This window comes from Scyliorhinus torazame, chromosome 14, assembly GCF_047496885.1.
Source record: "Scyliorhinus torazame isolate Kashiwa2021f chromosome 14, sScyTor2.1, whole genome shotgun sequence".
NCBI classification, from domain to species: domain Eukaryota; kingdom Metazoa; phylum Chordata; class Chondrichthyes; order Carcharhiniformes; family Scyliorhinidae; genus Scyliorhinus; species Scyliorhinus torazame.
Window position 1 is genome coordinate 162,848,660 of NC_092720.1, and position 15,382 is coordinate 162,864,041.

Genomic DNA, 15,382 nt, shown 5'->3' on the forward strand with positions numbered 1-15,382 from the left:
TCCGAGATGTAGAGAAGCAGGCCATCTGCACAGAGCGAGACTTTGTGCTCTTTGCCACTGCTTTGTATCCCACTCCAGTTTTTTGCTGATCTGAGAGCGATCGCTAGTGGTTTGATCGATAGGGCGAACAGCAGTGGGGACAGCGGGCATCCCTGCCTGGTGTCCCTGTGCAGCTGGAAGTACTGGGAGCTGGTGTTGTTTGTCCGTAAGCTCCCATGGGAGCGTTGTTTAGGAACTTCACCCAGGAGGTGAACCCTGATCCAAGCCCGAATCGCTAAAAAAGGGTTAGTCATGACAGTTGGTAGGGCTTCGTGTTCCACCTGCAAGATGTGGTCATTCATGAATGCTTGACAGCATCCCTGACAATTACATCTGCGGATGTGTATCCAGCTGCGCTTGCTGACTGAACGAATGGATCGGTTTGAGCAGCAGTTGGAGGTAGTAAAGAGCAACCAAATGCGGAGATAGAAGTTATAGAGACATGGTCACAGGAAGATAGATGGCTGACCACTAGACTGGGCAGGCAGTAGGTGCAGGAGTCGCCTGTGGCTGTCTCCCCTCTCTTAACAAGTTTGTCCTTATGGATACTGTAGCCACCTGGGTTGGCCACTTCCCGACTTAAAATGGAGAACCGCAAAGACTGAAGGGAAATTCAGCCAACACAGGCAAAATTGAGCAAGTGCAGAAATCATGTGTATTGGAACTTGCAAAAAACCAGACAGCACTGAAACCAGCAGCCATCTGCATAGTAATGAGCAATTCCAAGGCACAATTGCAACAGTTAAGGTGAATAAAGCCAAGCCAGACTCCTCGGCGCCAGCACGAGCCAAGACTAAGGAAGGCCAACGGACATTTAGGGACCGCCCAGCGATCAGGGAACAACTCCAGTATTGGAGAAATCGATCCAAATGATCGGAACGCAATCCAATCATTTGGAACCAAGTACGGGGTCCACCCCGAAGGGCAGGAGCCCCTGGGGACTATAAAGTAAAGCCCCAAAGTTCAAATTATCCTTCATGGCAGCGTCACTCAATGACGTGAATCAACCCCTGAGAATGAACTGCCCAAGCGGCCACGCCAACCAAGTAAGTCTCCAGTCAACGCTCGCTACGAGATAGGCGCTCCTCGCTAAAAGTCCATACCAGCTTTTGAATCCTGCAGACTCAGGACCTGAACAAAAGGCCATTTGTTCCCCTGACCTGGGCCAGTTCCGAAGCTAAGTATCGGCCTTTTAGTGATAGAGAATAGTCTAGAAAGCAGAGTTTATGCATGAGTAGTGATTTACTGTGTATAATAAATGTGTTTTGATTTGAATCTTACTAATTGGTGTGTTGAGTTATTGATCAGTACTTGAACTTGAACCTCGTGGCGGTATCATAAAGATACCTGGCGACTCTAGAGCAAAGGTTAAACAAACAGAGCAAATTACGAATTAAGAGCCAACCAAAAGTTAGCAACATATTACTGGCGACTCCGCCGGGACCCGACTTAGAAGTGGCTTAAACACTCCGGTAGAACCCAAAAATTTGAATTAGAAATCCAATTGGGAACAGAAAAACCACAAGTGTTCAAGCAGTTCTGATCAATCCTCATAATTCGGAAGTGTGTTAATGTATGCGTAACTAACAGGGCGATAAGGTAAAACTGATAGATTTTGCTGCGAAAAACTGTCTGGAGTTTGTATTCCAGAAAATAGCAAAAGCCGTACCCGTATTTACAGCACCGCCTTAGTACCCCTCGTTCCAAATTTAAGAGAGTATTTAGAGAGGAAAGATGGCAATGCAGGCAATGCAACGCCTCATGAACCCTGAAGAATTCGTGGTCGCAGCGACCAGCAGTAGAGCAGGTCAGTGTCCCGTTTGGGAAGAAGAGATCAGGAAATATCTCAAAGGGAAAGGATGGCCCCTTTGGAGTGAGTTCTGTGACAATGAGGAAACAGGACCTGGGAGTATAGGACATATTTGGTGGGAGAACGTGTCAGAAATTCATAAGAAAAGCTTTGGAAAAGCTCGCAAGCCGATGGCGATCGTGTCCTGTTTGGCACAATTGCGAGGCACAGAGGAGGTCGTTCGGACACTTCGTATAGAGATAGAAGGAGTACATCGAATGAGCAAGGTCGATGTAAGTGAGGTTGAGAAAGAGAACAGAGAGTTGAGAAGGAAGTTAGCAGCAAAGGACGGAGAAGAGGATGATGACAAGGGGGCATACCAGTCTTGTCTGGCGCACCGAAGCAGCTTCCAGACACAGTACGAAAAGGCCTATCAGGACACGCAGCGGGCAGTCCTGGTAAGAGAGGAAACAGAGAAACAGATAGAGGCATTGCAAAGGCAGTGTAGCGACCTGAAAGCAGCATTACGAGCACTCCATGCTACCACCACGGAGCACAGACAAAGCTCATTAGATCACGCAACGTGCCGGAAGCATATTGCAGAACTGCAGTCTTTGCTTTCAGTTCAGATTGGATTCCACAGCACCTTTGGATCCCAGTTAGATACAGAAGACGGCCCGGATTGGGAAGAATTAAATGAGACCGCGCATAGATATGTTCAGGGAACATGTGCGCAAGGAAAGCCCCAGAAGAAAAAAGTGCTCCAACCCCCCACAGAGCAGATCGTTCAGGCACCAATGAATCCAGTAACCACAGGCACATCGGACGGAGATACAGAATTTCTTTATACCACCCCCTTAACCATGACCCAATTACGGGACGCGTGCGCGAAAATCACACCGTTCCTCCCCACCTCAGACCCCCACCACTTTGCTAGAGTAAAGCAGCAGGCGACCATGTACGGCCTGGACGAGCGTGAGCACGTGAAGCTCACAGTTTTGAGTGTAGACCCTACAGTCGTAGCAGCCCTTCCCGACCCACAGAATGTAGGAGGCGGCACCCTTGCAGAAATGTATGCAGCGATCCTAGATGCTACAACAGAGGTGACCCAGTAGAAGGCCTGAATAGGTGCAGGCAGAAAAGGCCTGAATAAGTGCAGGCAGAAAAAGACGGAACACCCCACAGCGTTTGCTGGACGCCTGTGGATTCATTTCACAGCAGTTTTCGGTAATCTAGACCGTGCCCATTTGTCCCAAGACGGTATGGCCAAATGGACCCGCACCCTTATCTCCCATGCCACAGAGGCAGGACAAAAAGCCTGTACGAATTATGACCCCTCAGAGGAAGCCCACAATGAGAAATGGGTTTTAAAAAGATTGTCCCGCGCCTGGTAGCAATATGTACAAAACAAACCTGCAGTTAGGAAACCCGAGGAACAGCAGGCAGAAGCGGTGAAAACGCACCAGAACCCCGCATGGGTAAACGAAGGAAGGAACAGCCCCCCACAGATACCACAGGAGTGTTACAACTGTGGACAGTTAGGACACTTTGCACGAGAATGCAATGCCCCACGAAAGCCACAGAGAGCCCAGCAGGCAGGCACTCTGAATAAGAATAGGACAGAGCCCATACATAGTGTGAGCACCCATTCAGACCAGACGAACCTGAACGGAACAGACTGACGGTGTTCGGGCTTCCCCAGCTGGGTCTGCGACACCCTTTGGGATAGGTCCGGCCGACCAGTAGTTGCAGCAAAGATATGGGGACAGCCCATCGAATTTCTCTGGGACACAGGAGGGTCCCGCACCACAATCAATTCCTCCACCATATTCCAGAAAGACATGTGGTCCACTACAGCCACCATCACCATCAGCGGCTTCACAGGCCACTCACAGCAGGGACACATCACAGCCCCTGTACCCATTCAGATTTGCAATATAACGACAAAACACCCCATAGTTTTAGTCGATCTACCCCACACAGCAGAACACATTTTGGGAATTGACTTTATGAACTCCCACCACCTTTCATTTGATCCGGTAAACCAATGTGTTTGGAGAATGGCAAAATCCGCAAGAGCCCCCTCAACGCTCACAATAGGTGAATACGCTAACCAGATTAGCGCAGTCAGCGAATTTTGGTTTGACCCAACCATGATTAGCACAGACAAGAAGGTTAGGGCAGTTATGCAGAAGCACAGGACAGCATTCGCGACACACAAACACGACTGTGGCCGGATGACTGGTTCCGTTCAAATCACAGGACCTGACCCGAGACCCCAAAAGCAATACGGATTTCCCCAAGAGGCAGAGGGAGAAATCACAAAAGTTATCGACAGCTGATTAGAGCAGGGTGTACTCCGATCAGTAGCCTCCACTAATAATGCCCCGATTTGGCCAGTGAGAAAGCCCGATGGATCATGGTGACTGACCCATCGATTACCGGGAACTCAACAAAGTCACCCCCGCAGCAGCCCCCATGGTAGCCACAAGTCCCGAGACCATGCTCAAACAGGGACTCAACTCACAATACTTTACGGTTTTGGACATCAGTAATGGATTCTGGTCCATTCCATTGGCAAAAGCACGCCAATACAAATTTGCCTTCACTTTTAAAAATCAGCAGTACATGTGGACGTGTCTTCCACAAGGATTCCACAACTCCCCCTCCATTTTCCACCGACAGCTGGCAAATGGATTATCAAAATTTTCTCGCCCCGAATGTCTGGTCCAGTATGTGGACGACCTATTACTGCAGACAGACACCAAGGCACAGCACATCGAGCTTCTGGCCGAACTCCTGGAACTCCGACAGAAAATTGGTTGCAAAGTAAACCCCAAAAAGGCCCAGATTTTGGAAAACAAGGTGATATATTTGGGTACAATTATCACGCACGGTAAACGCGAGATCGAGCACAAAAGAATTGACTCGATTGCCAAATTGCCCCTTCCCCAGAAGGTTTCAGCCCTCCGGTCGTTTTTAGGACTGGTTGGCTGCTGCCGAAACCACATTGACGGTTTCACCAGCAAGGCAGCACCCCTCTCGGAACTCCTAAGGAAAGGAGCGCCTTGGGAATGGCTTCCGCAGCATATGGATGCTGTGGATGCTTTGAAAAGAGCCCTCATTGCAGCCCCCGCACTACAGGGTCCAGACCCGCTTTCCCCCTATGCTATAGAGATAGCTAGCACAGACTGCACCCTTACGGCCGTGCTCCTCCAGGAACGGCACGAACAATTACGACCCGTGGCTTACGCCTCCAGACTTTTAGATCCTGTGGAGCAGGGATTTTCAGCCTGTGAAAGGCACCTGCTCGTAGTTTTCTGGGCAGTTCAGTATTTTTCCTACATAACTGGACTAAACCCCATCACAATCCTCACAGAACACACCCCCACCCAACTTTTACTGGACGGACGACTTAAGGACGGTACAGTTAGCCAAATTAGAGCAGCTAGATGGACCCTTCTTTTGCAGGGACGGGACATCACTGTTAAAAGGACCAAGACCCACACTTTCTAAGCCGATAACCTTCAGTACCCAGGCACCCCCCATGAATGTGAAATCATCTCACCGCACCACAACACAGGCCACTTTATTGCGAAAACACCCCCCAGAAAAATAGGTAGTTCACCCTAGAGCCCCCAGCTACAGACACGTGCGCACCTTTAAGGATATATGTGGATGGTTCTTCCACAGTATTAGATGGGAAGCGCATTACAGGATGCGGCATATATGTCGAGGACGCACCCGAGAAGAGATCTCCTTAAAGCTACCAGGCCACTTAGTCGCACAGGCGTCAGAACTAGCAGCCGCTGCGTACATTGTGAATCACCCAGATTCCTTCCCCAGCCCAGCAGACATATACTCGGACAGCCTCTATGTCTGCAATAGCCTTACAGAATTCCTACCCCTGTGGAATGCAAGAGGATTTGTTTCCGCAAACGGAAAACCCCTCCCTTCAGCCCCATTGCTCCGCCACATTTTACAGAAAGCACAGGACAGGACATTCGGAATTGTTAAAGTTCGCAGTCACCACCGTTCCTCTCCCCCCCCCCTGGAAATGTAAAGGCCGACGCACTGGCCAAAGCATGTTCCAGGCATGGATATTTTTGGACACCCCCCGAAAGCGCACCAGTGAATGCAGTTCAGGTCTCGCAGACAAAGATCGAGGATTTAGTGCAGGCCCAGAAGCAGGATATCAATCTCAGGGAGATTCTAAAAGGAAAATTTACGGCAACTTACAATAGATTTAAAAATGCACTGACCACACATGACGGTGTGGTGTTAAAAGAAACACTTTATGTGGTTCCTGAACAGGACAGGAATCAACTTATTTGTTTATTCCATGACAGTCATGGACATCAGTGAATTGATCCCACTACAGCCCACCTCAGGCAGCTCTGTTGGTGGCCAAGTTTAAAAGAAGACGTAACGCACTACGTTGAGAATTGCCTTATCTGTGCCCAGAACAATCCGGACAGATACGCAAAGAAGGCTCAACTTAGCCACACCCGCCCCGTTAATGGCCCCTGGACTAACCTCCAGATCGATTTTATAAACCATTGCCCCCTTGCAGGAATGGTTACAAATACGTATTAATCGTCATTGACACTTTTATGAAATGGGTAGAGTCATTCCCACCCAGAACGAACACGGCAAAGACCACAGCCAAGATCTTAACCCACTACATCTTTACGAGATGGGGACTCCCATTGAGTCCGACCAAGGTTCCCATTTTACGGGACGTGTCATGAAGAACGTCCTCACAATATTTGGCATTACCCAAAACTTCCACATTGCATACCACCCCCTGTTAAGTGGTATCGTGGAGAGCATGAATCGGACCCTAAAAGCCACCCTCAGAAAAATGGTCCAACAAAACAACACCACTTGGGATTCAGTCCTCCCTTTTGCGCTGATGTTTTTGAGAAATACTATTTCAACATCCACAGGTTACACCCCGCACACTCTCATGACCGGACTCCCCACGAAAGGCACAGAATTTTTATTAGGATTGGACTTGACCAGCCCTGAAGTGACGGCCCTCACACACGAGAACGCAGTCAAACAATTAGTGGAAAATGTAAAAACCGCTCAGCTAGCAGTCGCAGTAAGATTAGGCACAAGTAGGAAACAGAGCAAGGCCTGTTTCGACAAGACAGTGCATGCGACTGAGTTTGAGGTAGGACAGCAGGTCATGCTCTCAATTTACAACCCCAGCACATTCCTGTCACCAAAGTATTCGGGTCCATACTCCATTGCGGACAAAGTAAGCCCCTCCGTCTATAAAATTAAGTACCCCAACGGAAAGACTGCGTGGTTCCATATCAACCAGCTTAAGGCCCACAGTCCAACCACGCACATCACATCATTCTCGACGCAGCAGACCACACCCCGCCCACAGCCAACGTATCCCTTCCCTCCCCCAACACGGCCACCACATCCACGGACTCGTACTCGACTCCACCCCCGACCTCTCGACTCCGCCCCGGAACGCCCACAGACAGCAGCGACTGTGACTCAGACAATAGCCACAGCACGCCTCCCTACTATCCGCAGGCAACAGGACCCACACCCAGCGAATCTGACCACGATTCGAGTGATCCCTTCCTCATCACATTCCTCAACAAACCCCACCAAAGACCACCGGCCTACGATGACGATTCCGTCTCCACAGAACTAGACACCACCTTTTGGCACCGCGATAATTCATTCAGGCTCGTCCGGAACGACGAGATGGACCCCAAATCGCACCATGCAGCCCTATCAGCCCTTATACATTCGAGAGTATGGCATCCGGGAGACGATGATGACTTTGAGTCTGACTACCAAAACGAGAACCTTTGCGACCCTGTTCGCAACTGATAACTTAGGTGTCCAGATGATTTTTTAAAGAGGAACCGCTTGGGAGAAACGGTGTCCTTTCTGATGGAACCTGCAGCATGTTCAATGTTGTTTGTTAGTGTTCTTGTTATGTGTTGTACGCAAGATCCCCCCAAAAAGATTTCCACGGCCACACGCCATATTTTTCGGCAGAAACCTATGAGAACTTGCCAGCACGCTTATCGGCAGAAACCGCTGAGAGCTTGCCAGACCCCCGTTCATAACTGCTCTTCTGGTTCGACGGTAGAACCTTTACAGCAACCCCCCCACGATGACTACATTTTTGCCCGTTCTTGTCGGTTGGTCAGGCAGTAGAGAAACGGTATTGGTCTCCGCCCTGCCTGAGGACCCCCCCTCTGGTCAGCTACGCTCGGGTAGAGCACACACAGCATTGGTCACCGTCCTACCCGGGGATTCCATCCAATTCTTACCCGTCGTGGCCCATACACACCTAATTTCGGCACTCTTGGTTCAAAAAGGTTTTGTTTTCCGGTGACCCTTAGGTTGCCATCTCTATACTATTTACATCCTCAAACATTTGGATGGTAAATCGCACAGCCTGCGAGACGGCTCGCACTGGTTCAGTATTTTTAAGTGTGTCTTGTCCTGAATATTCGGTTTTTTTTTTAAATGAGGGAGTCACACATGGTGACAAATTGTAAAGGGAGAATTGGCACTAAAGGACAGACATACTAACGCACAAAATATTAACCAGATGGTAACAGACACTAAGCTTGATCCATAGAACCCCAGAAGCTCCAGGAAACGAGACGAAACGGAAAGGAAGAGAAGAAAAGAGAAAGAAGAAGAACAGCGAGGACATTCTCCGTGTTAATCACCACCATTACGATGTGTATTCGGTTGCGCGCGAACGCGAACCCCCTGACCCCAACCCCCCCCGGCCGTTAATGATTCACTTCCCCATAGCACCCAGAGCCCAGTAACAGGCAACACCACACCATCATGGTGTGATAAGCTCATAACATGGTACTCCCTTTCCTACGTAGTCGAATCCCTGTTAGTGTTGGCGATACTCTGCGAACCCCTTGATCTACAATAAAGACCATTTGTATTGCATCTTTTGTAAATAAAGAAATGGAAATATTGTACACCCCTGTGTTTGACTGCCAAACCAGGAAAAATGTAAATGTTGCTTTCATTTTGTATTGTTTAGGAAGTTAATATGACTGAATGTTTAGCGAGTGCAGTTTATTGAGGACAGTTAGAGGTACCGTTTTTTAAAATTTTGTAATGCATGTCCCTGTTTTGACATAGCGCCACTTACAATGTTAGTTAAAAATTTTCATTGCATAATTATTGTCAGTGTAGAGGCCATGGAAGAGTACGCGCCGGGTCAGGGAATGAAGACAACGCAGTTATGTGATCCTTCACGCTTCGCGTTAGGGATCACAAGGAGGGTGTGTAGCCACCTGGGTTGGCCACTTCCCGACTTAAAATGGAGAACCGCAAAGACTGAAAGGAAATTCAGCCAGCACAGGCAAAATTGAGCAAGTGCAGAAATCATGTGTATTGGAACTTGCAAAAAACCAGACAGCATTGAAACCAGCAGCCATCTGCATAGTAATGAGCAATTCCAAGGCACAATTGCAATAGTTAAGGTGAATAAAGCCAAGCCAGACTCAGTGCCAGCAGGAGCCAAGGCAAAGGAAGGCCAACGGACATTTAGGGACCGCCCAGCGATCAGGGAACAACTCCAATGTTGGAGAAATCGATCCAAATGATCGGAACGCAGTCCAATTATTTGGAACCAGGTACGGGGTCCGCCCCAAAGGGCGGGAAGCCCCAGGGGACTATAAAGTAAAGCCTCCAAGTTCAAATCGTCCTTCTTGGCAGGGTCACTCAACAACGCGAATCGACCCCTGAGAGTGAACTGCCCAAGCGGCCACGCCAACCAAGTAAGTCTCCAGTCAGTTTATGCATGAGTAGTGATTTACTGTGTATTGATAAATGTGTTTTGATTTGAATCTTACTAATTGGTGCGTTGAGTTATTGATCAGTACTTGAACTTGAACCTCGTGGCGGTATAAAGATACCTTGCGACTCTAGAGCAAAGGTTAAACAAACAGAGCAAATTACGAATTAAGAGCCAACCGAAAGCTAGCAACAATACTGATGAGGGGGATAGCCCATCAAGTGACGGCAGTAGCCAGAATGGTGGTACCAGAGCTGGCCCTGCTGTACAGAGGAAGGGCAAATATAATAATAGAGCAATACTAATTGGGGATTTGATGGGTGGCATGGTAGCACAGTGGTTAGCACTGTTGCTTCACAGCGTCAGGGACCCGGGTTCGATTCCGGCTTGGGTCACTATCTGTGCAGAGTCTGCATTTTCTCCCCGTGTCTGCGTGGGTTTCCCCCGGGTTCTCTGGTTCCTCTCACAAAGTCCCGAAAGACGTATTTGTTCGCTGAATTGGACATTCTGAATTCTCCCTCAGTGTACCCAAACAGGCGTCGGGAGTATGGCAACTAGGGGATTTTCACAGTAACTTCATTGCAGTGTTAATGTAAGCCTACTTGCGACAATAATAACGATTATCATTATTATGATAGTCAGGGGCATGGATAGGTGCTTCTGTAGTCATGAAAGTGACTCCAGGATAGTATTTTATCCCCCTGGTACCAGGATCATGGATGTCTCTGAGCAGAGAATCCTAAAACGGGAGGACAAACAAACATGTTATTGTCCACATTGGTACTAATGACAAAGGCAGGAAGAGCAGCAAGGTCCTGCAAAGACATTACTGGGAGGTAGTAAGCTAAAAAGCAGGACCTCAAGAACGGTAATTTTAGGATTACTCCCTATGCTTGGTGCTAGTGAAGCTAGGAACAGAGAGGTACTACAGTTTAACATGTGGCCATTGAGCTGGTATAGGGGGACTGGGCTTCAGATATGTAGATCATTGGGATGTCTTCCAGAGCAGGTTGGATCTGTACAAGAAGCATTGCGCAGGTCAAGGAGACACAGCCTGAGTGAGAGAGATACAGACCGAGTGAGAATTTGGTGCAGTGAGGTAATTCGGTGAAGAGTGGGAGAAGGTGCTTTTTCCCTACTGTTTTGTTCTCTCTCTTTCTTCGGGCCAAATTTTGGGAGCCGTTCGGAGGAGGAGGAGCAGTCTCTGTGAGTATAAAAACCTAATGGAAACTTCCTGTTTTCCAGTTTTTTTTTCCAAAAGTGACGTCAGAGGGAAGCTGTGATCTGAGTGGTTGATAGCAAATCTGCCCCAAATTTAAAAAAAAAACACAGCTAAACTCATAAACTTAAATTAAACTAATTAATTAATTAGTGATGGCTGGTCAGGTGATGTGCTTGAGCTGCTTGATGTGGGAGCTGGCAGATCCCATTGCGAGCTGCAGCGACCACATCTGCAGTAAGTGTTGGCTGCTCGAAGAGCTCCGGCTCGGAGTTGATGAGCTGGAGTCTGAGCTTCAAACACTGAGGCACATCCGGGAGGGGGAGACTTACCTGGATACTGTGTTTCAGGAGGCAGTCACACCTGTCAGAGTAAGTAGTTTAAATCCTGCCAGTGGCCAGGGACAGCAGGGTGTGACTGCAAGTCAGGCAGGTAAAGGGAACCAGCAGTCAGGAACCCAGGAGCCTCAGCCCTTGACTCTGTCCAACAGGTATGAGGCATTTGCTCCCTGTGTGGATAGCGAACAGGGCTGCAGGAAGGATGAGTCAGCTGACCAAGGCACCATGGTTCAGCAGGCCATTCAAGGGGAGGGAGTAAATAGGCAAGTTGTAGTTGTAGGGGATTCTATTATCAGGGGGATAGATAGTATCCTTTGTGAGCAGGATAAAGAGTCCCGCATGGTATGTTGCCTGCCTGGTGCTAGGGTGCGGGAGATCTCTGACCGGGTTGAAAGGATACTGGAGAGGGAGGGGGAGGATCCAGTTGTTGTGGTCCATGTCGGTACCAACAACATAGGCAAGTCTAGGAAAGAGGACCTGTTTAGAGATTATAAAGAGCTAGGATTCAAATTAAAAAACAGGTCCTCAAGGGTCATAATCTCCGGATTACTGCCCGAGCCACGTGCAGATTGGCATAGGGAGGCAAGAATAAGGGAAGTTAACACGTGGCTGAAAGAGTGGTGTGGGAAAGAGGGGTTCCTTTTCATGGGACACTGGCATCAGTTTTGGGACAGGGGGACCGAGACCGTTGGGATGGTCTCCACCTGAACTGTAAGAGGGACTGGGAAAAAACAGTCAGTGCAGGGATCCCCTGCGGTCGTTCCCCTGAGAAACAAGTATACCGCTTTGGATACTTGTGGGGGGGACGACTTACCAGGGGTAAGCCATGGGGTACGGGCCTCTGGCACGGAGTCTGTCCCTGTTGCTCAGAAGGGAAGGGGGGAGAGGAGCAGAGCATTAGTAATTGGGGACTCTATAGTCAGGGGCACAGATAGGAGATTTTGTGGGAGCGTGAGAGACTCACGTTTGGTATGTTGCCTCCCAGGTGCAAGGGTACGTGATGTCTCGGATCGTGTTTTCCGGGTCCTTAGGGGGAGGGGGAGCAGCCCCAAGTCGTGGTCCACATTGGCACCAACGACATAGGTAGGAAAGGGGACAAGGATGTCAGGCAGGCTTTCAGGGAGCTAGGATGGAAGCTCAGAACTAGAACAAACAGAGTTGTTATCTCTGGGTTGTTGCCCGTGCCACGTGATAGTGAGATGAGGAATAGGGAGAGAGAGCATTTAAACACGTGGCTACAGGGATGGTGCAGGCGGGAGGGTTTCAGATTTTTGGATAACTGGGGCTCTTTCTGGGGAAGGTGGGACCTCTACAGACAGGATGGTCTACATCTGAACCTGAGGGGCACAAATATCCTGGGGGGGAGATTTGTTAGTGCTCTTTGGGGGGGGTTTAAACTAATGCAGCAGGGGCATGGGAACCTGGATTGTAGTTTTAGGGTAAGGGAGAATGAGAGTATAGAGGTCAGGAGCACAGATTTGACGTCGCAGGAGGGGGCCAGCGTTCAGGTAGGTGGTTTGAAGTGTGTCTACTTCAATGCCAGGAGTATACGAAACAAGGTAGGGGAACTGGCAGCGTGGGTTGGTACCTGGGACTTCGATGTTGTGGCCATTTCGGAGACATGGATAGAGCAGGGACAGGAATGGATGTTGCAGGTTCCGGGGTTTAGGTGTTTTAGTAAGCTCAGAGAAGGAGGCAAAAGAGGGGGAGGTGTGGCGCTGCTAGTCAAGAGCAGTATTACGGTGGCGGAGAGGATGCTAGATGGGGACTCTTCTTCCGAGGTAGTATTGGCTGAAGTTAGAAACAGGAAAGGAGAGGTCACCCTGTTGGGAGTTTTTTATAGGCCTCCTAATAGTTCTAGGGATGTAGAGGAAAGGATGGCGAAGATGATTCTGGATATGAGCGAAAGTAACAGGGTAGTTATTATGGGAGACTTTAACTTTCCAAATATTGACTGGAAAATATATAGTTCGAGTACAATAGATGGGTCGTTTTTTGTACAGTGTGTGCAGGAGGGTTTCCTGAAACAATATGTTGACAGGCCAACAAGAGGCGAGGCCACGTTGGATTTGGTTTTGGGTAATGAACCAGGCCAGGTGTTGGATTTGGAGGTAGGAGAGCACTTTGGGGACAGTGACCACAATTCGGTGACGTTTACGTTAATGATGGAAAGGGATAAGTATACACCGCAGGGCAAGAGTTATAGCTGGGGGAAGGGCAATTATGATGCCATTAGACGTGACTTGGGGGGGATAAGGTGGAGAAGTAGGCTGCAAGTGTTGGGCACACTGGATAAGTGGGGCTTGTTCAAGGATCAGCTACTGCGTGTTCTTGATAAGTATGTACCGGTCAGACAGGGAGGAAGGCGTCGAGCGAGGGAACCGTGGTTTACCAAGGAAGTGGAATCTCTTGTTAAGAGGAAGAAGAAGGCCTATGTGAAGATGAAGTGTGAAGTTTCGGTTGGGGCGATGGATAGTTACAAGGTAGCGAGGAAGGATCTAAAGAGAGAGCTAAGACGAGCAAGGAGGGGACATGAGAAGTATTTGGCAGGAAGGATCAAGGAAAACCCAAAAGCTTTCTATAGGTATGTCAGGAATAAGCGAATGACTAGGGAAAGAGTAGGACCAGTCAAGGACAGGGATGGGAAATTGTGTGTGGAGTCTGAAGAGATAGGCGAGATACTAAATGAATATTTTTCGTCAGTATTCACTCAGGAAAAAGATAATGTTGTGGAGGAGAATGCTGAGCCCCAGGCTAATAGAATAGATGGCATTGAGGTACGTAGGGAAGAGGTGTTGGCAATTCTGGACAGGCTGAAAATAGATAAGTCCCCGGGACCTGATGGGATTTATCCTAGGATTCTATGGGAGGCCAGGGAAGAGATTGCTGGACCTTTGGCTTTGATTTTTATGTCATCATTGGCTACAGGAATAGTGCCAGAGGACTGGAGGACAGCAAATGTGGTCCCTTTGTTCAAAAAGGGGAGCAGAGACAACCCCGGCAACTATAGACCGGTGAGCCTCACGTCTGTAGTGGGTAAAGTCTTGGAGGGGATTATAAGGGACAAGATTTATAATCATCTAGATAGGAATAATATGATCAGGGATAGTCAGCATGGCTTTGTGAAGGGTAGGTCATGCCTCACAAACCTTATTGAGTTCTTTGAGAAGGTGACTGAACAGGTAGACGAGGGTAGAGCAGTTGATGTGGTGTATATGGATTTCAGCAAAGCGTTTGATAAGGTTCCCCACGGTAGGCTATTGCAAAAAATACGGAGGCTGGGGATTGAGGGTGATTTAGAGATGTGGATCAGAAATTGGCTAGCTGAAAGAAGACAGAGGGTGGTGGTTGATGGGAAATGTTCAGAATGGAGTACAGTCACAAGTGGAGTACCACAAGGATCTGTTCTGGGGCCGTTGCTGTTTGTCATTTTTATCAATGACCTAGAGGAAGGCGCAGAAGGGTGGGTGAGTAAATTTGCAGACGATACTAAAGTCGGTGGTGTTGTCGATAGTGTGGAAGGATGTAGCAGGTTACAGAGGGATATAGATAAGCTGCAGAGCTGGGCTGAGAGGTGGCAAATGGAGTTTAATGTAGAGAAGTGTGAGGTGATTCACTTTGGAAGGAATAACAGGAATGCGGAATATTTGGCTAATGGTAAAGTTCTTGAAAGTGTGGCTGAGCAGAGGGATCTAGGTGTCCATGTACATAGATCCCTGAAAGTTGCCACCCAGGTTGATAGGGTTGTGAAGAAGGCCTATGGAGTGTTGGCCTTTATTGGTAGAGGGATTGAGTTCCGGAGTCGGGAGGTCATGTTGCAGCTGTACAGAACTCTGGTCCGGCCGCATTTGGAGTATTGCGTACAGTTCTGGTCACCGCATTATAGGAAGGACGTGGAGGCTTTGGAGCGGGTGCAGAGGAGATTTACCAGGATGTTGCCTGGTATGGAGGGAAAATCTTATGAGGAAAGGCTGACGGACTTGAGGTTGTTTTCGTTGGAGAGAAGAAGGTTAAGAGGAGACTTAATAGAGGCATACAAAATGATCAGGGGGTTGGATAGGGTGGACAGTGAGAGCCTTCTCCCGCGGATGGATATGGCTGGCACGAGGGGACATAACTTTAAACTGAGGGGTAATAGATATAGGACAGAGGTCAAAGGTAGGTTCTTTACGCAAAGAGTAGTG